Source organism: Phyllostomus discolor, chromosome 13, assembly GCF_004126475.2.
Source record: "Phyllostomus discolor isolate MPI-MPIP mPhyDis1 chromosome 13, mPhyDis1.pri.v3, whole genome shotgun sequence".
Classification (NCBI taxonomy): Eukaryota; Metazoa; Chordata; class Mammalia; order Chiroptera; family Phyllostomidae; genus Phyllostomus; species Phyllostomus discolor.
The window spans coordinates 14,962,365-14,979,758 of record NC_040915.2 but is presented as its reverse complement, the minus strand read 5'-3'; the positions used below and the strand labels follow the sequence as shown (position 1 = coordinate 14,979,758).

General features: G+C 53.3%; 1 protein-coding gene across 4 annotated transcripts in view; it reads left to right on the top strand.

The window, feature by feature from the left end:
* The window catches only part of FGF1 (fibroblast growth factor 1), a 92,431-nt gene that overhangs the window by 8,331 nt on the left and 66,706 nt on the right, over positions 1–17,394 (top strand). The window contains exon 2 of one of the 4 annotated variants that reach the window (XM_036014699.1): positions 1,046–1,200. The exons of 1 other annotated variant lie outside the window; for it this stretch is intronic. The gene's annotated coding sequence lies outside the window, so the exon portion shown is untranslated. Of the gene's footprint in view, positions 1–737; positions 1,201–17,394 lie in introns of those variants that run through there. 2 more of the 4 variants (XM_036014701.1, XM_028529044.2) reach the window with 2 other exon arrangements.

Below are 17,394 nucleotides of genomic sequence, written 5' to 3'. Positions count from 1 at the left end.
TCTGACAGGTCGGCCTGTGCCTCTCTACTGATTCACCAAGTGGGCAGGCCTGCACGCACACACACACACACTCTCACACTCACACCGCCCAGGCTCAAATGCCTGCATAATGAACAAGGAGGGGGTTCTCCATCGAAACTATTAATCATGTTTCCATTTGGTCTCTCCAAAGACACCTCCTGATCTGTATCCTTTCAGTCCGTCTGCAGCCCCCGCCTACTAGCCAAAGATTGATTTGCACAGGCAGTTTCCAACCTTTCTTGCCCTGTTCCTGGCCAGTGGCTTAAAGAAGACGAGCGTGGTCCTCTGAAGAAGCCCCACCCCGGAAGCTGGGCTCACCTGAGGATCCGCCTAGTGCAGCAGGGACAGGCCTGACCCCTGGGGAGGAACAGTCTCTCCACAGCCCCTCCCAGCCCTAACCTGAAGGCATGGCCTCCAGTGGCTTTGCAAAACACCATCTGTGAGGTTTGGCTCTGTGATTGGCACAGACTGACAGACACATTCACACTGCCACACACGGACACTGACACCCTGAGCAGGGATGCCAGACGACAGAACAGAAAAGGACTCCTTTTAATGCAGCAGCTTTCTGATTCCAGAGAAGCGACTCTGAGCCATGACCTGCTGTTTCCCTGGCAACTGAGGCCTCAAAATAAACAGGATTCTGCTCAGACGGGCCAGTAGTCCACTCGGTTCAGCCGTTTGCCCTGAGACAAACCACGCTAAAATAACACCCGGGATAGCTGCTGCCGCTGTCTGCTGTCTGAGCCTCCCTTCCCAGCTGGCCGACAGCTCTCTGTCCCTGGCCCGCTGCTGCCAGCTGTCCAGAGTGGGCGCACCTAGGGCTCTGTGCACACTTCTGTGGGTGGTCGTCTAGAGGCAGGTCCCCTGTGCTGACAAACAGGCCAGTGAGAGACCTAGAGGCTGACGTCCTCAGGCCCCCCGGCTGCCTCCCTACCTCCCACACAGCTCAGTGGACTGGCAGGCTGGAGACAGACCAGCAACCTGGTGTGCATGCCACGGCCCGTTCCCTCTCCCCACACAGAGCGTCAGTCACTGACAGAGAGGGCGGGAGCCGGCTCGGGGCTGCCAGGGAAGCACTGCAGCGCAGTGACAGTGACAAACACAGCAGAGGACGCCAAGCGCATTCCCTTCCCCTCGGAGGGAGACAGGCACAGCCCTCAGCCTGCAAGCTCTAAGGTAAGAATCAGGTTTCTGTTCTGGGGAACAAGAGCAGGTTGTATCCAGATCTGAGGGGGCGTGTGTGTGTGTGTTTGCGCGCTCGAGTCTGTCTGAGTGCAAGTATAAAGCTCCATGGAGAGGGAAGAAAAAAGGAAACAGTTAAGGCAGTAAGATGTTTCAAGCAGATCCCCCTGCAAAGGGCATTCCTGCAAGAGGACACCCAGAAGCTCACCTCCGGCCGGGTCAGAACCGTGGGGCAGGCGGCTCTGGGGGAGGGCCCACGGGCGGCACAGGCACATAGACGCAGCACCTGGAGTTCAGGGGCTGTGAAAACAATCCTGCACCAGGCTGCCCCATTGTCTTCACTCCTCCCGCACCAGGCTGATGGGGCCTGGAGGGGGCAGAATGTTCTCATTTACTTCAAGTGCTGGACTCGGCCCCTGCAGTTGGCAGAAGCTGAAGGCTGTGGCTTTAGTGAGTAGCTGGCATTCTCCTGCTGGGTCACGCTCACCCTCCTGGGGAACCTGGAAATTCAGCTGTGTTGGAGAGCTGTTCCACTGGGTGGGCCCCTTAGATTTTAACCAACATTTGATATTAAAAAGTCAGCCTGTAAGGCAGGCTTATCTGCATATGTTTTGATGGGGTAGCATTCTGGTGGCCCGGTGGTCACCTGGATTACTTCTTACCTGACCTTCTGACCTTCTTTGAAAAACACGTCCCTGTTTGGGTGCCCTTCCAGATAGACACGGGCAGCGAAGGAGCAGGCGTGGCCACGCCAGTGGGCGCATTCTCTGGCCCTTGGGCCAGGCCACGCCCATCTCACTATTACATGACAAAAGTATGCAAAGCTTCCAGACAGGAGCGCTTGGAAAATTCAGAACTCTGGGTGCTGGGGTGGGAATTCCAGGCATTTAATCAGGTACCCATTTTTCAGAGACCCAAGAGGGCAGGCACCCACCTTATCTCACCTCTCAAGTCCAAGAGCTCCCTTTCTACCTTGGCTGAATGCAAACACCGTGATTTCTCTAGCCGCTTAAACCCACCCCCACCCCTCTGCCCTGCTTTCTGCTTCAGTGACTGGCACTTTCCCTCCCTTCACTGCAGGGATTCGATTGTTTATGATTTAGCTCTGCAAACACTAGTGGGAGGATGCGAGCACCCAGGCAGCGCTCAGGCCGGGCTCTGCGTGGGGATGAGCCAGCCCAAGGCTGGCAAAGGCTTGGAGGTGTGGGCCAGACTCTGCAGAGTGGTGTCTAGCAAAGGGCCAGCCAGCTGTTTACTGGGGCCATCTGTGCCAGCGAGCATGGATTTTGGTTCAGACTGTGATTCACAGTCATGAATTCCCTTTTCCTTGGTTTTCGTTGTGTTGGTCATTGAGGGCTTCCTAGGAAAGTCCCCTTTTGAGACTGCGTATCTGAAGGCCCAGTCACCAAATGTGCCGCTGAGGGCAGCCAGTGGATGCAGGGTGACCTTCTTCCATGGAGCCTGCCCTTCTTAGTAGGAGTACCTGGGTTACCTGGGTTTGCAAGTGAAGTACTTAATCAGAGGCAAAGTTAAAACACAAAAAATGAAGGGAGAAAACACTGAGTTTCTTGCAAACTCGCTCCCAAATGTGATGTGCACTTACACCTATGTGGCTTGCCTGGCTCACAGAAAGGAAGCAGAATTTAGTGGACTAAGCAGTTTGGCTTTTCAGTAGCACCAGCCATGGTGACCCTATTTTCAGTGACAGCAGGGGATGGACATCCATGTGCTCCTTCCACACCTGACAAGGGGGCAGACGTCTGACCCCAGGACAGAGTGTGTGTGTGTCCGTGTTGCTGACGTGCATTCTGTGGACCCTGAATAAACTATTAGGGATCACGGAGGCGTGGGGGGCTGGACCATTTGCCAGCTTCCAGGACAAGGGACCCTGCAGAGTGGAGGGCACACCCCTTCCACCTCATCTAATAGACATGCCTGGCTAATGCGATTCTCCTTGGTGTGAGATGCTAGAAAAATAATATGCAGTCATTTGTGCCACAGACATGCCCTGGTTTAGGTAAATCTAATACCTATACATGATGCACAAATTGTATGTGAATAAGTATTTTTTCTTAAGGAAGTATCTGCCAATCAACAAATGTTTACTGAGTTCTGACATGGCATCCCATTTCAAGATGTGGCAGGATCCAGCCCACTCAACCATAGAGAAGGGAAGGGACTTGCCTGGGGGGCAGGTAACAGAGAATGAGCCTGGACTGGCAGAATGTCCAACTCAGGTGGGAAGTAAAGGCGTCCAAGATACAGGAGCAAGGACAAGCACTGACCCAATGGCCTGCAGGGAGAGAAGAGGGGGAGCAGGAATAGTGGTCATTTTGATTCCTAAATTTCAGTATTTAAGAAAGGCAACATAACATAGTGGCTGAGAGCATAGATTCTGCAGCCAGGCTCCCAGAGGTCAAAATCAGACTCTGCCACTTACTAGTTCTGGTACCTTGTGTCTCAGTTTCCTCATCTGTAAAATGGGCTAATAAAGTACCAACCGTGTTGTTGAGAGTATCAAATGTGTAATACTCTTAGCGCAGTGCCTGGTTTATAGGGAATTCTATGTGAGTATTTGCTATTATTATTTACTACTATCATTGTTGAAAGGTAAGTTCTGAAAAAGCTGCCCACAAGTCGGCATGTTGCAAAGTCCAAAGTAACACTCTGTTGAGGGACCACTAGTGCCACGTTTTGGGCAGCGTGGAGGTGCCTTTGCTTTGTGTGGAGTTTTGCTTGTGTTTCCAAACATCCAGAAACAGAAGAGTTTCCATGCTCGTCACTAGTGTTTTTGAGCCCCAGGCTTGGCTTGACATGTATGACCTTGCCAAATTCTCCCAACAGCCCTAGGAAATGGGGGGTGTTACAGCTGCAGGACTTGAGACTTGGGGGCTGGACCATTTGCCTGAGGCCACACAGTCACCAAGTGTCAGGGCCAAGCTCCACACCAGGCTGTGTTCCCAATTAGTACATCATCGGTGTTTTGGGGGGATCACTGGAGGTGTCTTGACAGGCAGGTGGGGTTTGGTCACAGGAATTCCACAAAAGGTGGTATTTGAAGATTTAGAAAGTAGGCCAGGATTTGAAAGCTCTGCTATGAGACCCTAGCTTGGCTCATGGGCAGAATCTCTACCTTGAGGACCAGGAACAAGACATGAAGGCGGGCATGGGGACAAGGTGAGCCTCAGAGCTAGGCGGTGATAGTGCCTGACAGCAGAGACAGAGAGACAGAGGCACAGACAGTGCTGGACCAGGGCTCCTTATGCCCCTCAGGCCCAAGGTCAGAGGGCATCTGGAGCTAAGCCTGCAGACTGGGTGACTGCAGTTGTGGAGAGAGGAGAAACAGACAACTCAGAAGGTAGTGTCCAGCCACGTTGACATTTATAGTGATGTGTGACTTGACTTGTCAGCGTGATCCCTGAAATAGAACATTTAAAATGAGATGTGCAGAAATTTGTTTTATGCATCGTTGCTCACAACCACCTCTCTGACTTCACCCAAGGAAGGTGTGCCCACCTTGCACCAGGGCTGTGGGGGTGTGGGGGCTACTAACGAATAAGACTCCTCTCTGTGCCTCCAGAGATCTGGTCTGGTCCGTGGTTTTCAAACTTTAATGTGCATAAGAATCACATGGGAGCTTGTCAAAAAAATTAGGTGTCTGAGTCCTACTCACAGAAGTCCTGATTTAGCCGGGCTCCTGAGGGACCCAGGGTCCTGCTTTTCCTGAGCAGGGCCCAGGTGATTCTGATGCTCTGGTCCACGGGCCACCATTGCAGACACCCAGGTCTGACATTCACTCCATCCCCTTGTCATCGTTCCTGTTAATGAGAACACGGAGTCATGTGGCCTGAATCGACAGCAGTTAGCCTCTTCTTTGTCATCACCTTCACCCTGAACTACCACTTTGCTGGGACGAGACCTCTACGTGTGATAATAACAGTGCCAGCACGCCCACTGCGCACCGAGGGACTAACCACGTGCCTGGCACAGCACTGAGCCCTTTGCACACGCTGTTCCCTCGTTCAGTTGTCACCACTATCCTGTGAGTCAGGTGCTGTTGTCGTCCACATTTTACATGCAAGGGAAAAGGCCCCACTGCTACTAAGTGGTGGGGCTGGGATGTGAACTCAGGACTCACCAGCAGATCACACAGTGCAGACACGTGACCTCTAGACGGGTCCATGAGAGGGGGTTTAGCTCTTTGTCCATTCGACCCTTCTTTTCACTCTTGGGTGTTTCTCCAGCTCACAGTCCTGACTTGCCCACCCAGCAGAGGATGTGCCCAGTGCCTCCCTACTCTTCTCTCAGGAAGGCAAAAATGGTTGGGGCAACCGGCAGGTGGAAGGTGGGTGTCACGGGCTGAATGATGTCCCCTTGCAATTCGTATGCTGCAACCCTATGCCCTGCTACTTCAGAATGTGATTTTATTCAGAGTTAGCTCTTTACAGAGGTGATCAGGTTTAAATGAGGTCATTGGGGTGGGCCCTACTCCAGGGTGACGTGTGTCCTTATGAAAAGGGGAAATCAGGACACACAGAGACAGAGACAAAGGGAAGAGGATGTGATGGGTCCACAGGCCCAGGCTCAGGTCTGGAACCGGTTCTCCCCTCATGGTCCTCAGAAGGAACCAACCCTGCCGATACCTTGATGTTGGACTTCTGGCCTCCACGGCTGTGAGGCAACAAATTTCTGCTGTTGGAGCCACCAGTCAGGGTCCACGTTATGGCAGCCCTGGCAAAGTACTGCAGCAGAAACCAGGTTCCTGGGTTCTTCCTCTAGGCCCTGACTTTGGGGTGATCAAGTTGGGGGCCAATGCATTATGCCAAGTTGTGACAACTTTTTTTTTTAACTCTGAGTACTTTTTCTTTGGCTTAAACAGTGTTCTTGGGAGCCACAGGCAGACCCAAGGCCTAGGAAGAGAGAAGGAATAAATAGAAAGGATGAAGGAAGAGGAGGGAAAGGCAAGTAAAGGAAAAAGGAGGCAGGAGGAGGCAGAGGAGAGAGAGTGGGGTCTGGGCCACTTGTGGGCCACTTGTGTGACCACTTTGGGCTCATTCCGCTCTATTGTGGGGCACCTCCAGTGTGCCAGGGAGTGTGCTGAACTCTGGGCTGCAACAGAGCCTGGAGCTGTTAGCCTCGACCGTCACAAAAATTAGAGGCTCAACAGGGATGCCCACACCAGTCACACAGTAACTCTCCTGAGCGGTGCCATGGAAGCACGTGCGGAGGGCTGGACCCAGGCAGGGGCTCTGGCAAAGCTCTGGTGAGGAGCAGCTGCTTGGGTTGCGATCTGGAGGATCAGAAGGCGTCAGGGTGAAGGCAGAGTGTTTCATGGAGGAAAGAGCGTGTGCAAAGGCCACATGGTGTGAGGAAGTGTGGCACCACCAAGGAAGACAGGCGTGTGTGTATGGGGGCGGGGGGTAGTCAGAGCCCCAGGGGCAGGGGAGGGCCAGACCATGGCAGCTATGTTGATTATTTAGGTTCTTAAGCTCAGAGCCATACAAAGCCAGAGAAGGAAGCCAAGCGACACAGGGCAAACTCACACTTCAGCAAAGGTTATGTTGGCATAGAGATGCCAGCCAGCAACGGGTCAGTCCTGAAGTAAGACACCAGGCTTCCTGTGCTCACAGCCCTGCGGTGGGCTGCACTGGTTTCTGGGCGTGAAGTGCTAGGCCACTTCCCCAGTAGTGTTCTGGCCATGGTCTCCCCTCCATCAAGCATGCTCTAAGTGTCTGTCGTGGCCACATGGGGAAGGGCCTAAGAAGAGGGCCAGTTCTCTCCTGTTGGCGAGGCCAGTCAGCAAGTGTGGCACCAGGCCAGGCTCAGACTGGTGTGGACCCCGCAGCCCCACCTTTGGGAGAGGCCCCGTGAACAGACTCTCCCCTCTGCCTGAGGTACTTTGGCTGAAGCTGCAGGAGCGGGTGTGTGTACTCGGGAGGCTAATTACTCGGCAGGGACGTCAGGAATAACAGAGTCAAGTTGTCGAGGAGAGCAAGGTGAGGGCAGGAGGCCCAAGCAGACCCCTCGAGGACACCAGGGGTGAACGTGGGTGGAGACAGGTGGGAAAGGGGGCCGACAGCACTGAAAGGGGGAGAGGAAATTTTAATTTATTCATAGTTATACACAAGATTCAGCAAGGAGGCCTGAGGCTGGGTGCCAGCTGGGGGTGGGGGGGCTCCACCCTGGGGTCCACGGCTCTCCCTGGTGCCTCCACTGCCAGGTGCCCACACCATGTCGACCCCAGGAGACTTCCCTTCGATGCTGGGGAGACCCACGGGTGAGTCCCGGGAAAAACAGAATGCCTTTGCAAATGTGCCCTGACTTCCATGAAAGGAATCCCCTGCCTGTTTCTCTGAGCAGAGGGACTGGATTGGGCTAAGTAAGGGTGAACGAGTTCTTGGGGCAAGTGGAGCACACTCCGGAGAAAAGACTTGCAGGAAGGCAGCAGCACAGCAGCCGGAGGCCTGCTGGGAAGCGTGGGCCTGACCCCCACCCCCGTCATACCTCCCCACTCACTCCAGCCACCCCACCTCTTCTCTGCTCCTCTGCTGCCCACACCCTTTCCTGCCCTCGGACTTTGCCATGCCTGTGCCCATCGGCTGATGGCTTCCCCCGAGTTCTTTCATTCTTCAGGCCGAGTCTCTCAGCTCCTCGGGCAGGCTTTTCTTTCCTTCTGGTTACTTCCGAGCTCACCTCTGTTTCTGGCACCCGTCCCGACTGCAGTTCTCTTGTCAGTGCTTTAAAAACCTGCCATCACCCTTCTGTCCACTTGGATGTGAGCCTCATGAGGGCAAGGCCCTGTCTGCCCTGTGCCCCGCTGTGTTCCCGGTGCCTAGGACAGAGCGGGGCTATGGGGCAGGTGCTCCAGAAATACTGGTGCACAGAATGCATGAGTGGATCATCCAATCTCAGGAGGGGCAAAGCCAAGGCCAAGGACAGCAGTGGGACCTCCCACCCTCTGTTGCTCCTCAGAGCTCTGGAAAGAGGCCCGTGACATCTGAAAGCTGTGCTGACAAGTTTCCTTCAAGGGCCTCTGGCCCTGACTCCAGTGGGCAGCCCCCTCACAGTCCCCAGGACCCCACTACATGTCTGCCGCTCTCATCTCTTCAGAGAACTCCCTTGGGGAGCCTGGGAAAATCCAGCCTGGTTGTCTTTATTGGTGCTCAGAGATGAGCAACTTGCTTCCTGAAAGTCACCTCTCTTCTCCAAAGTGTGGCTGATGGGCATCAAAGGCAAACAAGCAAGGTCAGGCACCCAGCAAGGAGGTGTGGGCCCTCTTGCCGGAGGGAGGCCTGTGCCCACATGCCCCCACCCCCCAATCAGTTGGTGGGAACGGCAGAGGAGGCCGCATTGGTCAACCACTACGTGCAAAGTGCTGTGCTGGCACCTCTGAGGACACAGCTTCTAGAAAACCAGGCTCTTCCTGTCCTTCCTTAGAACCTGCGTCAGAACTGAGAGATGGCAACTGGGGGAAAGCTGAGAACGAATGTTCCAGAACAACTCCCTGCAGTTCACACAGCAAGTCCGCAGCCCCCAGACAGCACACCCCTGGTGGAGTCGCCCAGGTCTCCTGGCCCCTAGTGGTAGGGTGGTGTGTCGAGGAACCAAACCTTCCTCTTTAAAGCCTCCATCTTTTTTAAGGGTAGGGGGGTGTTTGAGGTGACAATGGGAATATTTGAAGTGATAATGGAGGTGCAGGTGGGCTGCAGAATAGTTTCTTCCCAGGGAGTAAACCTCCACTCGGTTGCCAGGTCGGTCCTGGGTGTCTTTGCCGGGGGCTTGGGAAGCAGCAGCCTAAGTTCCTTGGAAGGACAGCTGACGGGGGAGACTGAGAATTCTTCTGGCAGTTCTGCTCCTGATCCGTCTCTCCTTACCCTGTCACTGTTTCAGAGTGACAGTGTGTGGTGTGTGATGGCCAGGCAGCAGTGGTGGCAGGCCGCACGGACTCTGGGGTCAGACTGGGTTTGAATTCTCGCTCTGACGCCCGGCAGCTCCAAGACCCCGGGATCGCTGCACAACCCCCTGCTTCCGTGAAACAGGGGCGATGCGGCCCCTGTGTCCTTCGGGCTGCTGACAGGAACATGTGAGTTTATACAGGCGAAGTCTATGATGCATGTAAGTGTCATATTATGCTATATCATCAGCATTAGACAATGCTATCCCATAGGGTTGGGTTAAGAATTTAGTGAGGTGAGACATGTAAAGCTCCCAGATTTTTTAGTACACAATGCACAGCACATAGTATTGGCTCAATAAAGCATTAGTCATGATTCCTACTGACAAGTCTGGCCACAGTGTTTTGGGAAGCCTCCATAAGAATGTATTTGAACTAAAAAGAAATAGGGTCTTGTGACAGGAAGGTCACCGGCTGCCCTGCTGTTCCCGTCAGTGTTTTTTATTTGGGGGGACAGTTTTCAGCCTGTGCTTTTTCAGCGCTTAAAACCCTCTCGTCAGGAACCTAGAACGAACCGAGGACACAAAAGCCCCTAAAAGGGTTCTGGCGCTGAGCAGATGCGAGCCCCCTGCGCAGCGGCTTTAAACTGCGGGCGTTTCCAACCAGCGAGTGAAGAACAGTGAAGTTCAGGCTCCTTTGCTGGGTTCACAAAGCACCTGGGGATTCCCACCCCTCAGTGGGTGCAGCTCTTCAGGGCAAGGGCTTCTTGAAAATTCTGCCCCAGGGCCCCTGGCCCTGGGCTTTGAGTTTCAATCCTTTGAAAGCAGACTGCAGGGAGGACAGGGATGGCCTGCAGCCGGCTGGCTGTGAACCGCAGGCTGGTTGGCCTTCAGGCGGCCGGCGCTCCGCCCCGCTCTGCCTGGGTGACCTTGGGTAAGGACCAGGTCCACCCCTGCTTTGGTCTCCTCCTCCGTGGGCGCTCCTCTCCGGACGGTGTCATTGGAGTTTCATTAAGGCTGCTGTGAAGACTCCTGAGGTCTCTCTCCTGATGCTTCATATTTCCTCCCCTTCCTTGGGGCCCTCCTGCCCATCCCGTAGCTGTGGATACAGGAAACACCCCGTGGTGACCACTGCTCCAGAGGTTTGTGACTCTTCCCTTGCACCAGGTGACCATGAGCACATCCCCAGGCTTCTGGAGCAGCAGGGAGAGCTGTGTGGGACGGGGTCCAGGTCGTAAGCTGGAGGAGGGGATGCTGGCAGCCTCACACTCAGCTCCACGCCACCCCCAATCCCCCGCCCCACCCTATGCACCACCAGGGCCAGGCTCAGAAAATGGATTGTCAGCCTGAGGCTCTCCTAGGTCGTCAGACCTCTTACTAAGGTCCGAAGATTGATGGTCTCCCATCAAGCAGGTGGGCCCCTTCCTGACCCACTCTGACCCTCCCCAGACACCTCCCCACCTCCCACTGAGGCCTGAGGGTTGACTACGCAGCTGGTTCTGGGTGGGTCCAAGTGCAGGCAGTGCAAGTAGGGGGAGAGCGTTTCCAAGACGATGTCGGAGTTGTTTCTAGTGACCCATTGACCTGACCCTCCCCGCCTTGCACTGCCCTAGCATCGAGCCAACTTTGGAGGGCGGCTACACCTTGGGATGTCTGGCTGGGCTCCTACTGAAGTGGGAGGTTTGGATCCCACGCTGGGGTGGGCCCTGGGGAAGGTCAGGGGCAGGCTGAGCCAAAGCAGCCTCATTGCCTCTGTGTTACCTCCTGACATTTCCCCTCTTCTTCCGATGGCGTGGTCGTCAGATGTGGGCGGGGGGGGGGGGGGGGGGGCCCTGTGTTAGGAATTGCAAAGAACATCTCTTTAAAAAAACCTTAAACACATCCGACATTCGTCAGACTATTGTAGCCCCAAAGTCAGTGTTTTCCCCAAGTCAGGTTCCCTGCCCTTCCTGGCTAGTCCCACATCCTGCTGGGTCTGCGCTGGCCACTCATGTTTCTCATTATCTCTCCCCCATCCTCTTCAAAGGCTTCTTGCTCCAGCCAAGGGGTTATTTTTAAACTTGCACAGTAATGCTAGGGCTGAGCAGGACACTGCCCACATTCACGGGACACGGGGCTGCCTGGAAAAGTAGCCCCCTTTTTCAGAGATTTCCTTCCTTCCATATTTATCAGGCACCTTCTCCTTGAGGGGTCCTGCCCTGAAAATACAAAAGCAAAGGGATGGATATGGTCCCTGCCCTTGAGGAGCTTATGTTCTAATGGGGACAGCAGAGTGGGGACAGACAGAACTTGCATACACACACACACACACACACACACACACACGCTCACACAAAGTAAGCCAACGAAGAAAGAAAGAAAATCAGTAGAAATTGTGACAAGATCTATTCTGTAAAGGAAACAGACAAGGCACCGGAACTAGAGAAGCTGTTAGAAATGAGGTAGGGAGAGAAAGCTTCTCTACGGGGACACAGAAGTGCAGACCAGGAGAATGAGGAGCACCCTGCACGTGAAGAAGTGGGTGAAGACTATCCCTGTGGAGGGGAGAATGTGCGATAAGGTCCGGAAGTGGACAAGAGCTTGTACGCGCTGGAGTCCGACAGAAGGATACCTTGAGCAGCGTGAACAAGGGAGGAAGGGTCAAGATGAGGGTGGAAAAGGGCAAAGGGCAGACCACGCAGAGCCCTGGAGTCTTGAGAGTGTGGGCTTTATTCTGAGTGCATTGAAAAGCCACGGGGGGACTAGAATCTGGAGGAGACGTGCAGTGACTGACATTTGAAGACCTTCCTTTGGCCTCGAGTGGAGAACTGACTCTAAGCAGGGCGGGAGGAAGGCAGAGACGCCAGCGAGGAGGCCCTGGAGTCGTGCAGAGGGGGAGGAGGGGCTGAGGCGGGAGAGCGTCAGTGCCACAGCCAGAAAGGCGCTGGCCTGTGCAGGACTTCGCCTGCTCCTGGAGCTCACAGACTGTCTCCCGCACGCATGGACAGGGCAGAGCCCCGAGGCCCAAAGCCATAGGGTTGGTCAATATGAGCCGTAGAGTTCGGATATGCCATTGCCTATAACTAGCCATGCTTACTAGGTTTCCAAACACAATTAAGTAAGATTTTGTCCAAAAATGACTCCTAAGATTTTCTGAAAGGTGTATAAATATTCCAGTCTCTCTTTGAACCGTGGCAGCTCTCTCTGTCCTTTCTTACCCGGTGGGGACCTGGGGCCCAATGGCTGTGACTGAGTGTTCCCGCTACATGCAAACCCAAAGGTGACTTTATACTCCTGGATGACCTGAATGGTGGCCCCTGCTCTCCACAAGAAATACAACTGTGTTATTACTCTTTGGGAGAAAAGAGATGGAAAACGAAATAGTACAGCCATGTAGCCATTCTACACAGAGTAATACCATTAATAGCCATTATTTGTTGCATACTCAGAGGCTCCTTACTTCAAGTAACCCATTTCATCCTCCAAAGAGCTGATGGGTAGCTGCCACTCCAGACCCTTTCTGTGGGTGATGGAGCTGAGGCTGAGAGAGGGTGACTGGGTGTGCGGGGTGACAGTGGCAGCGCCGGGGCTGGGAGGCTGGGGGGCTCCACCATCTGCCCGCATCACGGCTGTGTGTTTCAAACCTCATAGAGAAAGACCAGAAGGGACTTGTCCAAAATGTTAGCAGTGCAGGGACTTGAGTACATTTGTTTTCTTTTTTGGTGTTAGTTTTTTAATGTTTTGAATACACCATACTTGGCATATAGTGGAGACTCCAAAACTACTTGTATAATGACATTGTTGAGTGAATGAGCATGCATCACTTAAAAATTGTTTTTATATAATTAAGCAGAATTTCATTATAGGGAATGTAAGTAACACTAGAAAATAAAATTTAAGACATTTTAGGAAGAGAAAAACTTATCCATCGTCCAGAAATAATCATTGTGCAAATGTTGATAATATTGATGCCTTTCCAGTCTTTTTTCTTGTGTTTACATCTGTCTATCTGTCCACCTATCTACACATATGTGTGTGTATTTAAAAAAATGGGGTTGCACTGTATTTATAGACCTGAACTCACTTTCTCGCTTAGCAGTATATCATGGGCAGTCTCCATTATTCTAAAACAGGAGTTTTAATGGTGGCAGCACACTCCGCTATGATGTATTTAAAATGTCCTCTGTTATTGGAAATTTGGTGTGTGGTCACTGTTATTAATTATGCTGCACTGAACACCCTTCCACGAATCATTTCTGCAGAGCTGCACCGCTGCCTGGGGGAAAGAGTGTTATACTGAATACTGAAATGCAGACAGCAGAAAAACACTTATTTTTAGGGCCCTTCTGGGTAGGCCAACCAGCATGTTTCTTGCACCTGTCCTTTAGAACCACTTCAAGCTTAGGAGATGTCATTTAGAATCCTTCCCATTTCCCCCCGCACTTGCCATTTCTTACCTTTCAAGTGTATTTTTGGTGCAATTCCGCCACAGTGGAAGGAAGTTAAGAAAGATCCCGGTTGTGGCTGAAACACGAGTCCCGAAGTTACACAACGGTCCTGCCCCTAGCAGCTGCGTGACTGTAGGCGAGTTCACTTTGCTGAGCCTCAGTCTCCCCTTCTGCGAAGGGCGCGCACCTCAGAGGTACGGCTCTGCCGATCATCTGCCCAGCACAGAGCAAACACTCAGCAAATGCTCGGTGATGACTATTATTATGAAGGTGAGGGAAGACTCTCCACACAGGTTCAGGGCTTTGGGAAAAAACTCCCTCCTGACCTACACTGTGGGACCCAAGGAAAATGAGTTAAAAAATCACTCGACAGACCCTCTGGCTGTATCTCCTTTGTGCAAGTGTGTTGAAGTCTAAAGTGTTAAAAAAACAATTAGGTCTTTCTTTCCTGCCAAGAGCCAGGTTTGTTGGAGTAGAGATGCTATATTTAAATTCTGTTGTTCACAGCTGCACAAGAAATGTAGCCTTTCTTTCCATGTAGCCAGCTGTGTTGTATAACTGTCTATCTTAAAATAAAAACAAGGCAGGCAAAAAAAAAAAAAAAAAGGACTGTCTACATTGATTCTAAACTGCTCTCAGCTTATTATAACAAAATAGGAAATATGGAACCCTGGAAGCAGAAACCACAAAAGGAACCAATCTGACTCGTGCATCGTACCCTGTACATTAACAGATTCACTACTAGCACATAGTAGGTGCCCTTTGAACCGTGTTGACTACCTTTCTTGAATACATGTTTTCCTTACAAACACCAAGTATTGAGAAATAAATCAGGATATTTATTTAATCTAAATACTGTCAGAGCCTGTTTAGAGGGTCAGGAAAAGATGTTGGTGATTCAATGAACAGATGCTTTTTGAGTTTGTAAGTTCAGTGTTGGCAAACTTTTCCCTCCTAATTCATGGCTCTTGAACTATGTTTACGACCCTAGTGGAAGAGTGTGGGGATTTCTCTGAGCCGCCATCATGGGGAGCCCACGTGATGAAGCACTTCCCGCGGCCAGGGCAGGTTGTCCCATTCTGTCTAACTACGGAAAATGTTCAGAAAAATCTCAGTATCCGTGTGATAGTGTGTCAACATGGCTCTAGAAATCACAGATAACACATCTGGTTGTAAGGCAGCCCAACGCTGGGCCAAGGTATTAATTACAGGGGAAAAACCCTGAAGTCAAAGAACCATAAGGCCTCCCCAGAACTTCCAAAGAAATCACTGGAAGTGGCAGAACCACTGGCATCTACTGCTTTTAGGCATTTCTTTCTTCATATGCTTTGCTCGTGTTGGGTAATGCCTTCTGTGTGTAAGAGATCAAGCTAGGGGGATTCAAAGATAAAACGTGTGCTCTGCTCTCGTGTTGTCACAAGCTGGTGGAGGGGAGAGGCAAGCCAACAGCTCAGTGGAACCTTAGGAGGAATGAAATGAGTGCTAGGTAAAGCACTGCACTGTGAGTGCTCCAAGGAAGGAAGGACCCTTCTCACTGGAGAGATCAGGGAAGGCTTTCCAGTGGAGGTAGCAGTTGGTACAGGCTTTGAAGGATAAGAGGAGTTTCATTAGCAGAAACTGGAAGGGAAGGGTGTTCCAGGCTGAGGGGATGGCCTGAACCAGCTCGTGAGGGCCTGGAAGTACTGGGGGTGCACCAGGGAGAGGGAGTGCTCTGGGGGGCCGAGGGGGGAAGGCCAGGCTCTTCAGACCAGATTTGGGGTCACTGAGGTGCTCTGCTGAGGGCTTGGGCCTTAACATCGGGATCCCAGCAGGAAGCAAAGCAAGTTTTCTGATAACTGATAAGTGTTGGTGCAGATCTTCCCCATGAATGCCAGTCCTGCACCTTTGGGACTCGAGTTTCCTGCGGCTTCTCCTCTAAGACAACTGGCTGCACTGGGGACCTCTGGGAATGGGGGTGTCCCCCAGGGTGGCTGCCTCTGTTCGCCTGGCTCTCCAGGCTCCCAGATGTTCTCCCTTGAGGATCTCACCTCTTCTCACTGCTTTGACTCTCCCTCATCCGGCCTGACTCTCTGGCATCGGCCCCCAACTCTGGCGTCTCTCCAAAGCCCTGTTTTGCTGCCTGCCCGACCCTCACCTGAGACGCAGCGTGCTCCCTCGTGAGCTCAGCCTGTGCTCTGCTGAATGGGCTTCTCCTGGTTATGCCTGTTCTCTCAGTGAATGGCCTCTCCGTCCACCCCTCTGTCTTCCCCAAGCACGCCCCAAGTTTCCTCTGGTTTCTCTTTCACTGAGCACACCCACGCCATTTGCCAAGCCCTCTCCACTCTCCTCCCCAGGGGATTTCACCCCATCCCCCCTCTTCTACTCTCCTTCTCCAGGTTAGGATCCTGTGTCTATTTCAGTTTGACAGCTCCTCACTGAGCACCAGGGACAGTGCCGGGATACAACGGTGTGAAGGGGGCAGTGGCCCCTGCCCCAGGCCAGCCTGCCGTCCAGTAAAGAGGACGACAGTAGGCCAGGACTTGAAGCCGAGCGACTGTTTCAGAGACAGAGACGCAGAGCACTGTGCCCCTCGGCCTCGGCTCCTGTGTCCTCCCCCTCGCCCCACCCCAAACCACGGCTTCCCTGCACAATATCACCAGCAGCCGCTTCCAAATTCCTTTCTCAAAAGTCTTCACTGAGTCCCCAGTGCTTGCAGGTAAAAGGCACCTTTCCAGGCCCTTCGTGGTCAGACTCCAAAGCAGCACGCACACGGCCCCTGCCCAGCAGCACCAGCCACGCGTGCTGGGTGAAGACCGCACCTGCCCACGCCCGGGGCCTTGGCTCAAGCCTCCCTCTACTCCATGTCCACAAGCGTACAGCCTGTGTGTCCTGTGGCTGAGCTGCCACGGCGTCCACCGAACCCTGCTGGACCCCTTCCTCCCCCGCCTTTGTCACTCTACTTACCATAGTACCTATCACAGTCTGTCTCATTTACGATTTGCTGGTCACACTTCCTCAAGGACGGGGAGCCTTTCTTGTTTGTCCTGAATGAGCATAACAACAAAAATAAGAGCTGAAACTCTCCAACGCTGTATGTAAGCCAGGCGCCACGTTGCGTGCTTTCCTGGAGTCGCTTCATTGCATCCTTATGAGGAACACGTGGCCAGGAGGGGGTGGGGTCACTACCGCTGACCTCGTTTCACAGGTGAGGTCTCTCAAGCTCAGACGGGTGAACCGACTTTCTGGGCTTAAGCCCGTGACGCCTAACCTCAGAGCCCAAGCCTTTGACTGCAATGCCCCGACTCCCGCACTGTGTCTTGCCCGGTCCCTCGCAGCCTCCCCAGGGCCATACTGCGCGTCAAACTACTGATGACGGGTGCTTGGTGGCTGCTTGTTTCCGTACACATAGGAACTAGGAAATGGGGCAGTTTCTGAAGGCAAGCTGAACCTCCAGACTGAGTCCGTGGCGAAGGAGTAGATGGAGGCTGGTTGAACCAGACCGATTTCATCTGGTTTGGTCTGGGTGGTGGCACACCTTTTTCACCAGGTGCCTGACACAGAAAACTTTCCGTTCACTTGCAGCCGCAGCCGCTGCCTCTGCCTGAACGAGGAGCCGTTTAAGGAGGGGAACGCCCCCCCCCCCCCCCCGCCGCCCCGCCTCCCTGGAGGGACCTGTCCCTTTGCTGCAGGAAGGAGAGAGGTGCGGGACCCAGGCCCTCCCTATGGGCCTGCCCGGCTCCTCTCCAGACAGACCTGCCTTTGTGAGCTCAGGGGGGCAGGCCCTCTGCGGCATCCCAGGGAGCTGGGAGAGGGGCCACAGGGGAAAGCTGGGACGGGAAGGCTGGCAGAGGGACAGGGCTGGTTGCCCAGGGGGCTGTACCCCGGCAGC